The following is a 10037-nucleotide window of genomic DNA, read 5'->3' as shown; positions in this document are numbered from 1 at the left end:
ACCGCTCCCGAGCATACTACTCGCCAATGTCCAGTCTCTTGACAACAAGGTAGACGAAATCCGAGCAAGGGTAGCATTCCAGAGAGACATCCGAGACTGTAACGTTCTTTGTTTCACGGAAACATGGCTCACTCGAGACACGCTATCTGAGTCGGTACAGCCACCTGGTTTCTTCACGCATCGCGCCGACAGAAACAAGCATCTTTCTGGTAAGAAGAGGGGCGGTGGGGTATGCCTTATGATTAACGAGACGTGGTGTGATCATAACAACATACAGGAACTCAAGTCCTTCTGTTCACCTGACTTGGAATTCCTCACAATCAAATGCCGACTGCATTATCTACCAAGAGAATTCTCTTCGATTATAATCACAGTCGTGTATATTCCCCCCCAAGCAGACACATCGACGGCCCTGAACAAACTTGATTTGACTCTATGTAAACTGGAAACCACATATCCTGAGGCTGCATTCATTGTAGCTGGGGATTTTAACAAGAATAATCTGAAAACAAGACTCCCTAAATTCTATCAGCATATCGATTGTGCTACCAGGGCTGGTAAAACCCTAGATCATTGTTATTCTAACTTCCACGTCGCATATAAGGCCCTCCCCCGCCCTCCTTTTGGAAAAGCTGACCACGACTCCATTTTGTTGCTCCCAGCCTAGAGACAGAGACTAAAACAGGAAGCTCCCGCGCTCAGGTCCGTTCAACGCTGGTCCGACCAATTGGATTCCACGCTTCAAGATTGCTTCGATCACGTGGATTGGGATATGTTCTGCACTGCGTCAAACAACAACATTGACGAATACGCTGATTCGGTGAGCAAGTTTATTAGCAAGTGCATCGGCGATGTCGTACCCACAGCAACTATTAAAACATTCCCAAACCAGAAACCGTGGATTGATGGCAGCATTCGCGCGAAACTGAAAGCGCGAACCACTGCTTTTAACCAGGGCAAGGTGACCGGAAACATGACCGAATACAAACAGTGTAGCTATTCCCTCCGCAAGGCAATCAAACAAGCTAAGCGTCAGTATAGAGACAAAGTAGAGTCGCAATTCAACGGCTCAGACACAAGAGGTACATGTGGCAGGGTCTACAGTCAATCACGGATTACAAAAAGAAAACCAGCCCCATCGCGGACCAGGATGTCTTGCTCCCAGACAGCAGCTCTACCAGCTCTGCTAGGGTAAGTAAAATGTTGATTGTTCTCTCATTTGTGTCGAAGTAGCTAGAGAGCTAGCCAACTTTAGCCAGTTGGCATGGTTGCTTGACTGCTGAATACTTGGATCAACCCTACTCCTCGGCCAGTGCATCCAAAATGTGCGCTTTGAATGCCACGATAACGAAACACTCTGAATTTACGAACAACATTCTGGCAATGCTCTGAATTTACAAACGCCCAGAGCGCACTCTGACACTCTAGAGCAGTGGTATTCAAACTTTTTCAGCGGGGACCCCATTTTTTTCTGCCAGAATTTCTGAGGACCTGATTTCCCCCCCCCCCACTAATTTCTTGCGACCCCACCCTAACCAAAATCTAATGACACAGCCTTAAAATCTGTAAATGTACATTTTTATATAAACAAATAACCTTAATTTCCTTGCGTTTTCATCTCTTATCAAAATGAAAAGAAAACAATAAATACATTTACTCAATAAAATTGCATATTTCAAATGATCTTTCTCAAAAACGTTGTATATTGTCCCATACAATAATCTGTAATATTTTTTTCTACCCCCCCCCCCAATTTAAAAACAACAACATTTTGAGACCCCACTAGCAGTCGCGACCCCGACTTTGAATACCACTGCTCTGGAGTGAATTTAGGAACACACCCTAGCTCTCCTCACGTGAGGAGCCATGGTCTCAGCCCATCAGCTTTTGCCCACTTGGCCCACACTCTTTGCATGAGCTGATCATGCACACTCTGATTGGATGAAAACATCTACCTGATCCTGCACTGGCTAGCCAGGCCTGATGCATGCTCTTGTATCCCTAGAAATAAGACCTTGTCGCGCTGGCGGTTGCCTACAGTGCAGATCAGAGGTGGATGTATGGCAGTATGCGCAGCGAGTGCGTGGGTAAAAGTGAGTAGTGTTTATTGTTGTTTTGGCTGGGATTTGCCTTTGTTTATTATTTGTTAGTAATTATTATTCCCTGTATGGTTACTACTGGGTTATGTATGTTACATTACATTTAACATGTTTGTTTATTTCATACAGTCCTTCGTTTTATTCATCACTATCACTGTTGTACTATTTCTTTCAATAATCTATTCCATTCCTTTGCACAATTGCACTGTTTATATCCATGTTATTACATGTAGTTATTCTGCTGTATTTACTGCATCCATTTATATTAATTATCTCTCATTCTCTGTAACTTTCAGACCAGTTCCATGATCATTACTGCTGTTTGACAATAAAGTTCCCTGTGTGTGTTAACTCTCTGTGATGTTCCCTTATTCTGCGAGGCGGGTTGGTGGGAGCACTGTCTGTGAGACTATGAGGGATGGGTAAGAACTCTGTTTAAGGCGAGCATGTGGATGATTTCATCCATGTACAGCGTATCCTGGAGCACAAATGGAGCCATGCGTGACTGACTACATAGATTGCTGTACTGTTGCAGGCTACTATACATTTCATCTGTATACAATTGTCAACTAGAATAATGCATTCACCGCAAGTTTAGGCTACATTAAAGCAATTCATATAAATGTATCTAACCCAACTCCCAAATCAATCATAATCCATAATGGAATACCGAATAAATTCTGCAAATAAACTGAACACTAGGAAAATACCTGGCTAAGAAAAATGTGCCAGGTAGAGCAGAATAATAGCCAGCCATGCGAGGCTTCCTCCACGGAGAGTTGGCATCTGTCGGATAGGGAGAATATACGCTCACTGCACACCACGTGACTGGGATTTATAACGTTGGATAGGGGGAGTCGTTTGACACACATCCACAAACCTTAAGAGTACAGGTACCCATATATTATGAATATCTGTCAAGACGTGAATAATCTGATGTGTGGAAAATAACGTTCGTACTAATCAATCGGGGTCCGCTGTCTGTCGCGTGATTTGGGACGGTGGCAGTTTCAGTTTAAGCACCATGACAGAGAGGACAGCTCCTGCGCGTGACGCGTGTAGCCTACAGGCTGTTGGCTATTGTAGATGCAGAACAGGCTACTATCGGTCGGTCACACGAACCCCAAACCAGAAGCAACCTCTAAAATTGGATCTGGTCAGTCACAGTGAGAATGTAGCCTAGATTATAGAACAAGTCCAGCTGCATTCATGCAAGTGAATCGAGTCATTCACTCTGGAAATCTGCAAACCAGCTAGAAGCCGCACAGTCACACTATCTAGCTAAAAACAGTAATGGATTCAGCTGCAGAATATTGGGTTTAGATTTAAAATGCATGGCCAGTTGGTTCGAGCCTAATCGACAACAGTGCAAGATAACAGACCCTTTCATTGGAAAATCATTTCATCGACATTATTTTGAAAATCCTTTTCATAATATAGGCCTATAATGTCATCTTAAATATAGCCTACACGTTGGAAACCAATCCAAATACAAGACTATATTCGCTCAGCTGCCTGATATACAATGCACGAAGGAGGCACTGTGTGCATAGTTATCACATTCCCATCAAGCCGCAGCGCAGCTCTGAACACAGGCAGGCTATAACGTCACAGATAGTATGTCATAACACAATCCTCTCCATTTGATAGCATACAATTGGCAAAATGGGGAAAAAAATACATCACATAGTTTTCCATAACACGCATCTCCTTGAGCTACTGTCTGTAACACAATGAGTCGAACCGCGAACCCCACATCTAGCCAACCACTAGGTCCACGCAGTCAGATAGTGCGTGTATGTCTGTGCGGCGGTGCGCGCGTGTTTCACCTACCTGTCTCCAGGTGGAGAGAGAGACGCGCCTCGGTGATGTAAGGCGTATCGCTCTTGGACCGAACTCTCCGGATCGGCCGACGGTCTATCTCATCCTCCGGTAACGCCGCCATTTAGGTGTCCTCGGTCGGGCAACTTCTGTCCACGGGCAACCGGCGGGACTGAGCGAGACGACACTCGGCGCCGCCAACGCTCATGCACGGGCAGACGGTGTAGGTGGGGCGGTCGATGAGAAACGGAGGTGACGGGAAGAGGGAGAGAGAGAGAGAGAAAGATGGGCGAACCACCTCCAGTGGCACGAGATGAGCAGTGACATTCGATTAGAAGAAGTCCCTCCTCCCTTATGAAAAGATAAAGTGGAATACACACACACTTTCCCTGTCTGCCATAGCAAAGAATAACACATAGTTGCTATTGTGAGAACACATCATCAGTGTAAATCCGTATAATTGGGGATCCTATCCTGAGACTGTCTGGCCCTTTCTCTCAAGTACCAAACCTTACCCTACTACACGATGGGAGTTAGATGTCTAGAATATCGGTCTTCTTCATTATGGCGTATTATGTTGGATTCCATAGCCTTCATGGCAGGGGTTTCTAATAGTTGTCAAGTGATCTGTAAGCAAACACCAATCTACATGCACCATGGGGCATGGGGGATGCCATCTGAAAGCTGCTATTCTCCAACTATTTTCTCTCTTTTGAAATCAAGCTCACGCCATCTAGTGGATGGTACAATGGACAGAATTGAACCAGAAGTGTCGCTGATATGCAAACACGAACGAAATCATTGTCATTTACAGCGCGTTTCTCCATTTGTCACCTGATTTGTTCATCTCAAACATTTAAATCGTGTAATCAAATTCCGTCAAGCGAATGAAAAAAACAACTGTGTCAACCAATAGCACTTTCCAATCACAATACACAACACACCACACCTCTTACATATACTGCCTAAACAGGGTAAGGACATGGATAAATTCCAGCCTGGTCTCATAGACTAGACATAACATAGTAAATGAATGACTGAATCAACAACATTTTATTTTCGTGCCCATCCCTTATGGGATTAATTGAAACATAAACAAACATTACAATACTTCACCGTGATAATTCAGTGATAACTCTTCCAGTGATAATTCAGTGCGCACAGCATAAAATAATGACAAATAAATCAATACATAATAGTTAATGAGGTTATCCAAGCAATAATAATAACCCTAGAGTAGTAAAAAAAAATACAGATAAATGAAATAGGTGGCTAATGCTCTCCTTCTTGGTCAAATAGCCCTTACACAGCCTAGAGGTGTGTTTGGTCATTGTCCTGTTGAAAAACAAATGATAGTCCCACTAAGCGCAAACCAGATGGGATGGCGTAACGATGCAGAATGCTGTGGTAGCCATGCTGGTTATGTGTGCCTTGAATTCTAAATAAATCACAGACCGTGTCACCAGCAAATCATCCCCACACCATCATACCTCCTCCATGCTTCACGGCGGGAACCACACATGCGGAGATCATCCGTTCACCTACTCTGTGTCTCACAAAGACACGGCGGTTGGAACCAAAAATCTCAAATTTGGACTCTTCAGACCAAAGGACAGATATCCACCGGTCTAACTCGTGTTTCTTGGCCCAAGAAAGTTATCTTCTTCGTATTGGTGTCCTTTAATAATGATTTCTTTGCAGTAATTCGGAAATGAAGGCCTGATTCACGCAGTCTCCTCTGAACAGTTGATGTTGAGATGTGTCTGTTACTTGAACTCTGTGAAGCATTTATTTGGGCTGCAATCTCAGGCGCTGTTAACTCTAATGAACTTATCCTCTGCAGCAGAGGTAACTCTGGGTCTTCCTTTCCTGTGGCGGTCCTCATGAGAGCCAGTTTCATCATAGCGCTTGATGGTTTTTGCGACTGCACATGAAGAAACTTTCAAAGTTCTTGAAATCTTCCGGATTGACTGACCTTCATGTCTTAAAGTAATGATGGACTGTTGTTTCTCTTTGCTTATTTGAGCTGTTCTTGCCATAATATGGACTTGATCTTTTACCAAATAGGGCTATCTTCTGTATACCACCCCCACCTTGTCACAACACAACTAACTGGCTCAAACGCATTAAGTTGGAAAGAAATTCCACAAATTAACTTTTAACAAGGCACCGCTGTTAATTGAATTGCATTCCAGGTGACTACCTCATGAAGCTGGTTGAGAGAATGACAAAAGTGTGTAAAGCTGCCATCAAGGCGAAGGGTGGCTACTTTGAAGAAGATCAAATTCAAAATATTTGATTTGTTTAACACTTTTTTGGTTACTAGATGATTCTATATGTGTTATTTCCTAGTTTTGATGTCTTCACTATTGTTGTACAATGTAGAAAATAGTAAAAATAAAGAACAACCCTTTGATGAGTAGATGTGTCCAAACTTTTGACTGGTACTGCATTTGGATTCATCAGGGGGTGCTGCAGCACCCTCAGTACCCCTACTTCTCGCGGCTATGCTGAACACAGCCCTGTGCTTGAGTTGCATTGGATACTAGATAGCTGTCATCTTCAGAGCTCAAGAAACCTTTGTGTGTCCAAAGTAATTGTCCCTCTGGGATAAATCATGTTTTTTGTCCGAATTGAATTAAGTTCACTGTCCTTTGCTGTGTCAACATCTGTGGGGTACAGGTATTCTGGTGACCCATTACTTCTTAATGTGTGTTTCATATATGTGTATTCTCTCTTCCTGTGTTCTTTTTAAAATGTGTATTCTCTCTTCCTGTCTGTCCCAGCCCTGAGTTAGTTAACCCTGATGATTGTACGTCAGTGCACCAGTAGAGGCATCATCTCTCAGCTTTGTGTCCGTCTCAAAGAGCCCCGGACCCAGGGCAGACAGGATATGGCCAGACACAGCTCGGGTAGGACTAGTACACAGACACGCATGCCCACGCACGCACATGCACGCACGCACGCACGCACACACACACACACACAGTGAAATCGTACATCCCATTTAGTTCCTGGGTTAACTGATGCTTTGTCTGTCTGTCTCTGTCTGCTTTCTTTGTTTGCATGTGTTTTCAGACCTGGCAGTGTTCAGGGACTTGTTCTCTAAAGCCAAACACGTGGCCATCTTGACGGGATCAGTGTTGAGCGCAGAGAGTGGGGTCCCAACCTTCAGAGAAGGAGGCTTCTGGAGGAAATGGCAAGCCCAGGGAAACACACCCCTGCTCAGGCATTTCAGTTGAATACATTCAGTTGTACAACTGACTAGGTATCTCCCATCCCAAATGGAACCCTATTCCTGTTATAGTGCACTACTTTTGACCAGGGCCCTCTCTTTCTTCCCGTTTCTCCCTCTTCCTTTCTCCTCCTCCGCTCCCGCCCCCTCTCTCTTTCTTCCCTTGTTTCTCCCTCCTCCTTCTCCTTCCCCCCATTTCCTCCCTCCCTCTTTTTTTCTCCCTAATTTTCTTCTTCCTCTCTTCCCCTACATCAGGACCTGGCCACCCCTGGTGCGTTCAGTCAGAACCCGTCCAAGGTGTGGGAGTTCTACCACTACCGGAGAAAGTGAAGAAATGCAATTTACTGAGCATGTTTAATATACAATAGTGTAAGTGAAAGTACAACAATACATTTATACAAAAATCCATACATTTTACATATCAGGTGATGCCGAGGAAGAGCCCCAACCCGGCCCATTTGGCCATAGCAGAGTGTGAGGCGCAGCTGCAGAGACAGGGATGCCGCGTCACCGTCATCACACAACATCGACGAGCTGCACTACCGCGCCAGATCCACCAACGTCCTGGAGATACACGGTATTGTAACCACGGAAATGTCACTCAGGTTGACTTTCACTGTCCCGAATAGCTAGCTAGTAGAGCCACGATAATATTACAATGTCACTGTCACTGGGAATACGTCCCAAATGGCACCCTATTCCCTATGAAGTGCACTACTTTTGACCAGAGCCCTACAGGTGATGGGCAATAGGGTGCCATTTTGGGGTGTAAACCTGTGTCTGATTAGCTAGTAGTGATTATTGGGGGGCTCATGTTATTGAAGTGTGTCTTCAGAGAATATTGTTGAAGGCTAGTTTCATTCCATTGTTTAATGTCACTTCATCCTGGGTAGTAGTCTAGGCTGTAGATATGCCATATAAGCTTTCACAGACTTCAAAACAATCTCTACACAATGTTCTCAGCTTAGGGAAGCCTGATCAAGACAATTTAGAGATGTGAAAGCAATTATATTTTTGTAGAAATTGATTATTCGCCTCATCTAAAAACATGCTTTCCCTCAATCTGGGTACTAACCACAGTAGTTAGCTTGATCTGGGTACTAACCACAGTAGTTAGCTTGATCTGGGTACTAACCACAGTAGTTAGCTAGATCTGGGTACTAACCACAGTAGTTAGCTAGATCTGGGTACTAACCACAGTAGTTAGCTAGATCTGGGTACTAACCACAGTAGTTAGCTAGATCTGGGTACTAACCACAGTAGTTAGCTAGATCTGGGTACTAACCACAGTAGTTAGCTAGATCTGGGTACTAACCACAGTAGTTAGCTAGATCTGGGTACTAACCACAGTAGTTAGCTTGATCTGGGTACTAACCACAGTAGTTAGCTTGATCTGGGTACTAACCACAGTAGTTAGCTAGATCTGGGTACTAACCACAGTAGTTAGCTAGATCTGGGTACTAACCACAGTAGTTAGCTTGATCTGGGTACTAACCACAGTAGTTAGCTTGATCTGGGTACTAACCACAGTAGTTAGCTAGATCTGGGTACTAACCACAGTAGTTAGCTAGATCTGGGTACTAACCACAGTAGTTAGCTAGATCTGGGTACTAACCACAGTAGTTAGCTAGATCTGGGTACTAACCACAGTAGTTAGCTAGATCTGGGTACTAACCACAGTAGTTAGCTAGATCTGGGTACTAACCACAGTAGTTAGCTTGATCTGGGTACTAACCACAGTAGTTAGCTTGATCTGGGTACTAACCACAGTAGTTAGCTAGATCTGGGTACTAACCACAGTAGTTAGCTAGATCTGGGTACTAACCACAGTAGTTAGCTAGATCTGGGTACTAACCACAGTAGTTAGCTAGATCTGGGTACTAACCACAGTAGTTAGCTAGATCTGGGTACTAACCACAGTAGTTAGCTAGATCTGGGTACTAACCACAGTAGTTAGCTTGATCTGGGTACTAAGCACATTAGTTAGCTTGATCTGGGTACTAGACTAGTCTGTAGATGGTGTATGGTTACTTTTATCTGTGTCTGGTTCCCTTGTTCTTTGTTTACTGTCTCTCTCTCTTCTCCTCTTTCTCTTCTCTACTAATCCTTCTCCTTCTCTCCTCATCTGTCGGTCTCTGTAACCACAGTCAGTCTGTTAAAAAAATTGCTGTTTGAGTTGGCACATTATCATTGTCTACTGTCAGTCTCTTCTCTTTTCTAATCTCTCCTCTCTTCCTCCTCTCCTCCTCGTGTTTGACCACAAGCAGTCTGTTTAAAACCAGCTGTATGAGCTGTGGTAATGTTGCGGTCAGCCACAAGAGCCCCATCTGTGCTGCCCTGGAGGGCAAAGGGTAAGTCACAGTCAGGTCAGCAACTTCTTGGTAACAGTATTTATTTATTATGGCTGTCTCTCTCTCGCTTTGTCTTTCTACTGCGCACGGCCGATGTTCGGGTCTGTCTGTCTGTCTGTCTGTCTGTCTGTCTGTCTGTCTGTCTGTCTGTCTGTCTGTCTGTCTGTCTGTCTGTCTGTCTGTCTGTCTGTCGCTCTCGCTCTCTGTCTGTCTGTCTGTCTGTCTGTCTGTCTGTCTGTCTGTCTGTCTGTCTGTCTGTCTGTCTGTCTGTCTGTCTGTCTGTCTGTCTGTCTGTCTGTCTGTCTGTCTGTGTCTGTCTGTCTGTCTGTCTCTCTGTCTGTCTCTCTGTCTGTCTCTCGGTTTGTCTGTGCTATAAAACTTCCTTTAACACCTGTATCTCTGTGTGTTACAGGTTCCACTTCCACGGCCCCTGCGGGACCACCCTGCCCCCTGCACTGGCACGCCATGAGACTGAAGCCAACTGAAGAGGCAGGAAGTCCCCCCCCCAACAACCCTAAAATTGCCCAATCT

At 44.5% G+C, this 10037-nt stretch overlaps 1 pseudogene; it reads left to right on the top strand.

Annotated features, from left to right (window-relative positions):
- Positions 1-6726: 6726 nt before the first annotated feature.
- On the top strand, positions 6727-9510 carry LOC120054523 (annotated as a pseudogene).
- The last annotated feature ends 527 nt before the right edge of the window (positions 9511-10037 follow it).

Source organism: Salvelinus namaycush, chromosome 10 (genome assembly GCF_016432855.1).
Source record: "Salvelinus namaycush isolate Seneca chromosome 10, SaNama_1.0, whole genome shotgun sequence".
Taxonomy (NCBI): domain Eukaryota; kingdom Metazoa; phylum Chordata; class Actinopteri; order Salmoniformes; family Salmonidae; genus Salvelinus; species Salvelinus namaycush.
The sequence above is the reverse complement of the archived record's forward strand: the minus strand, read 5'-3'. Positions and strand labels throughout refer to the sequence as shown.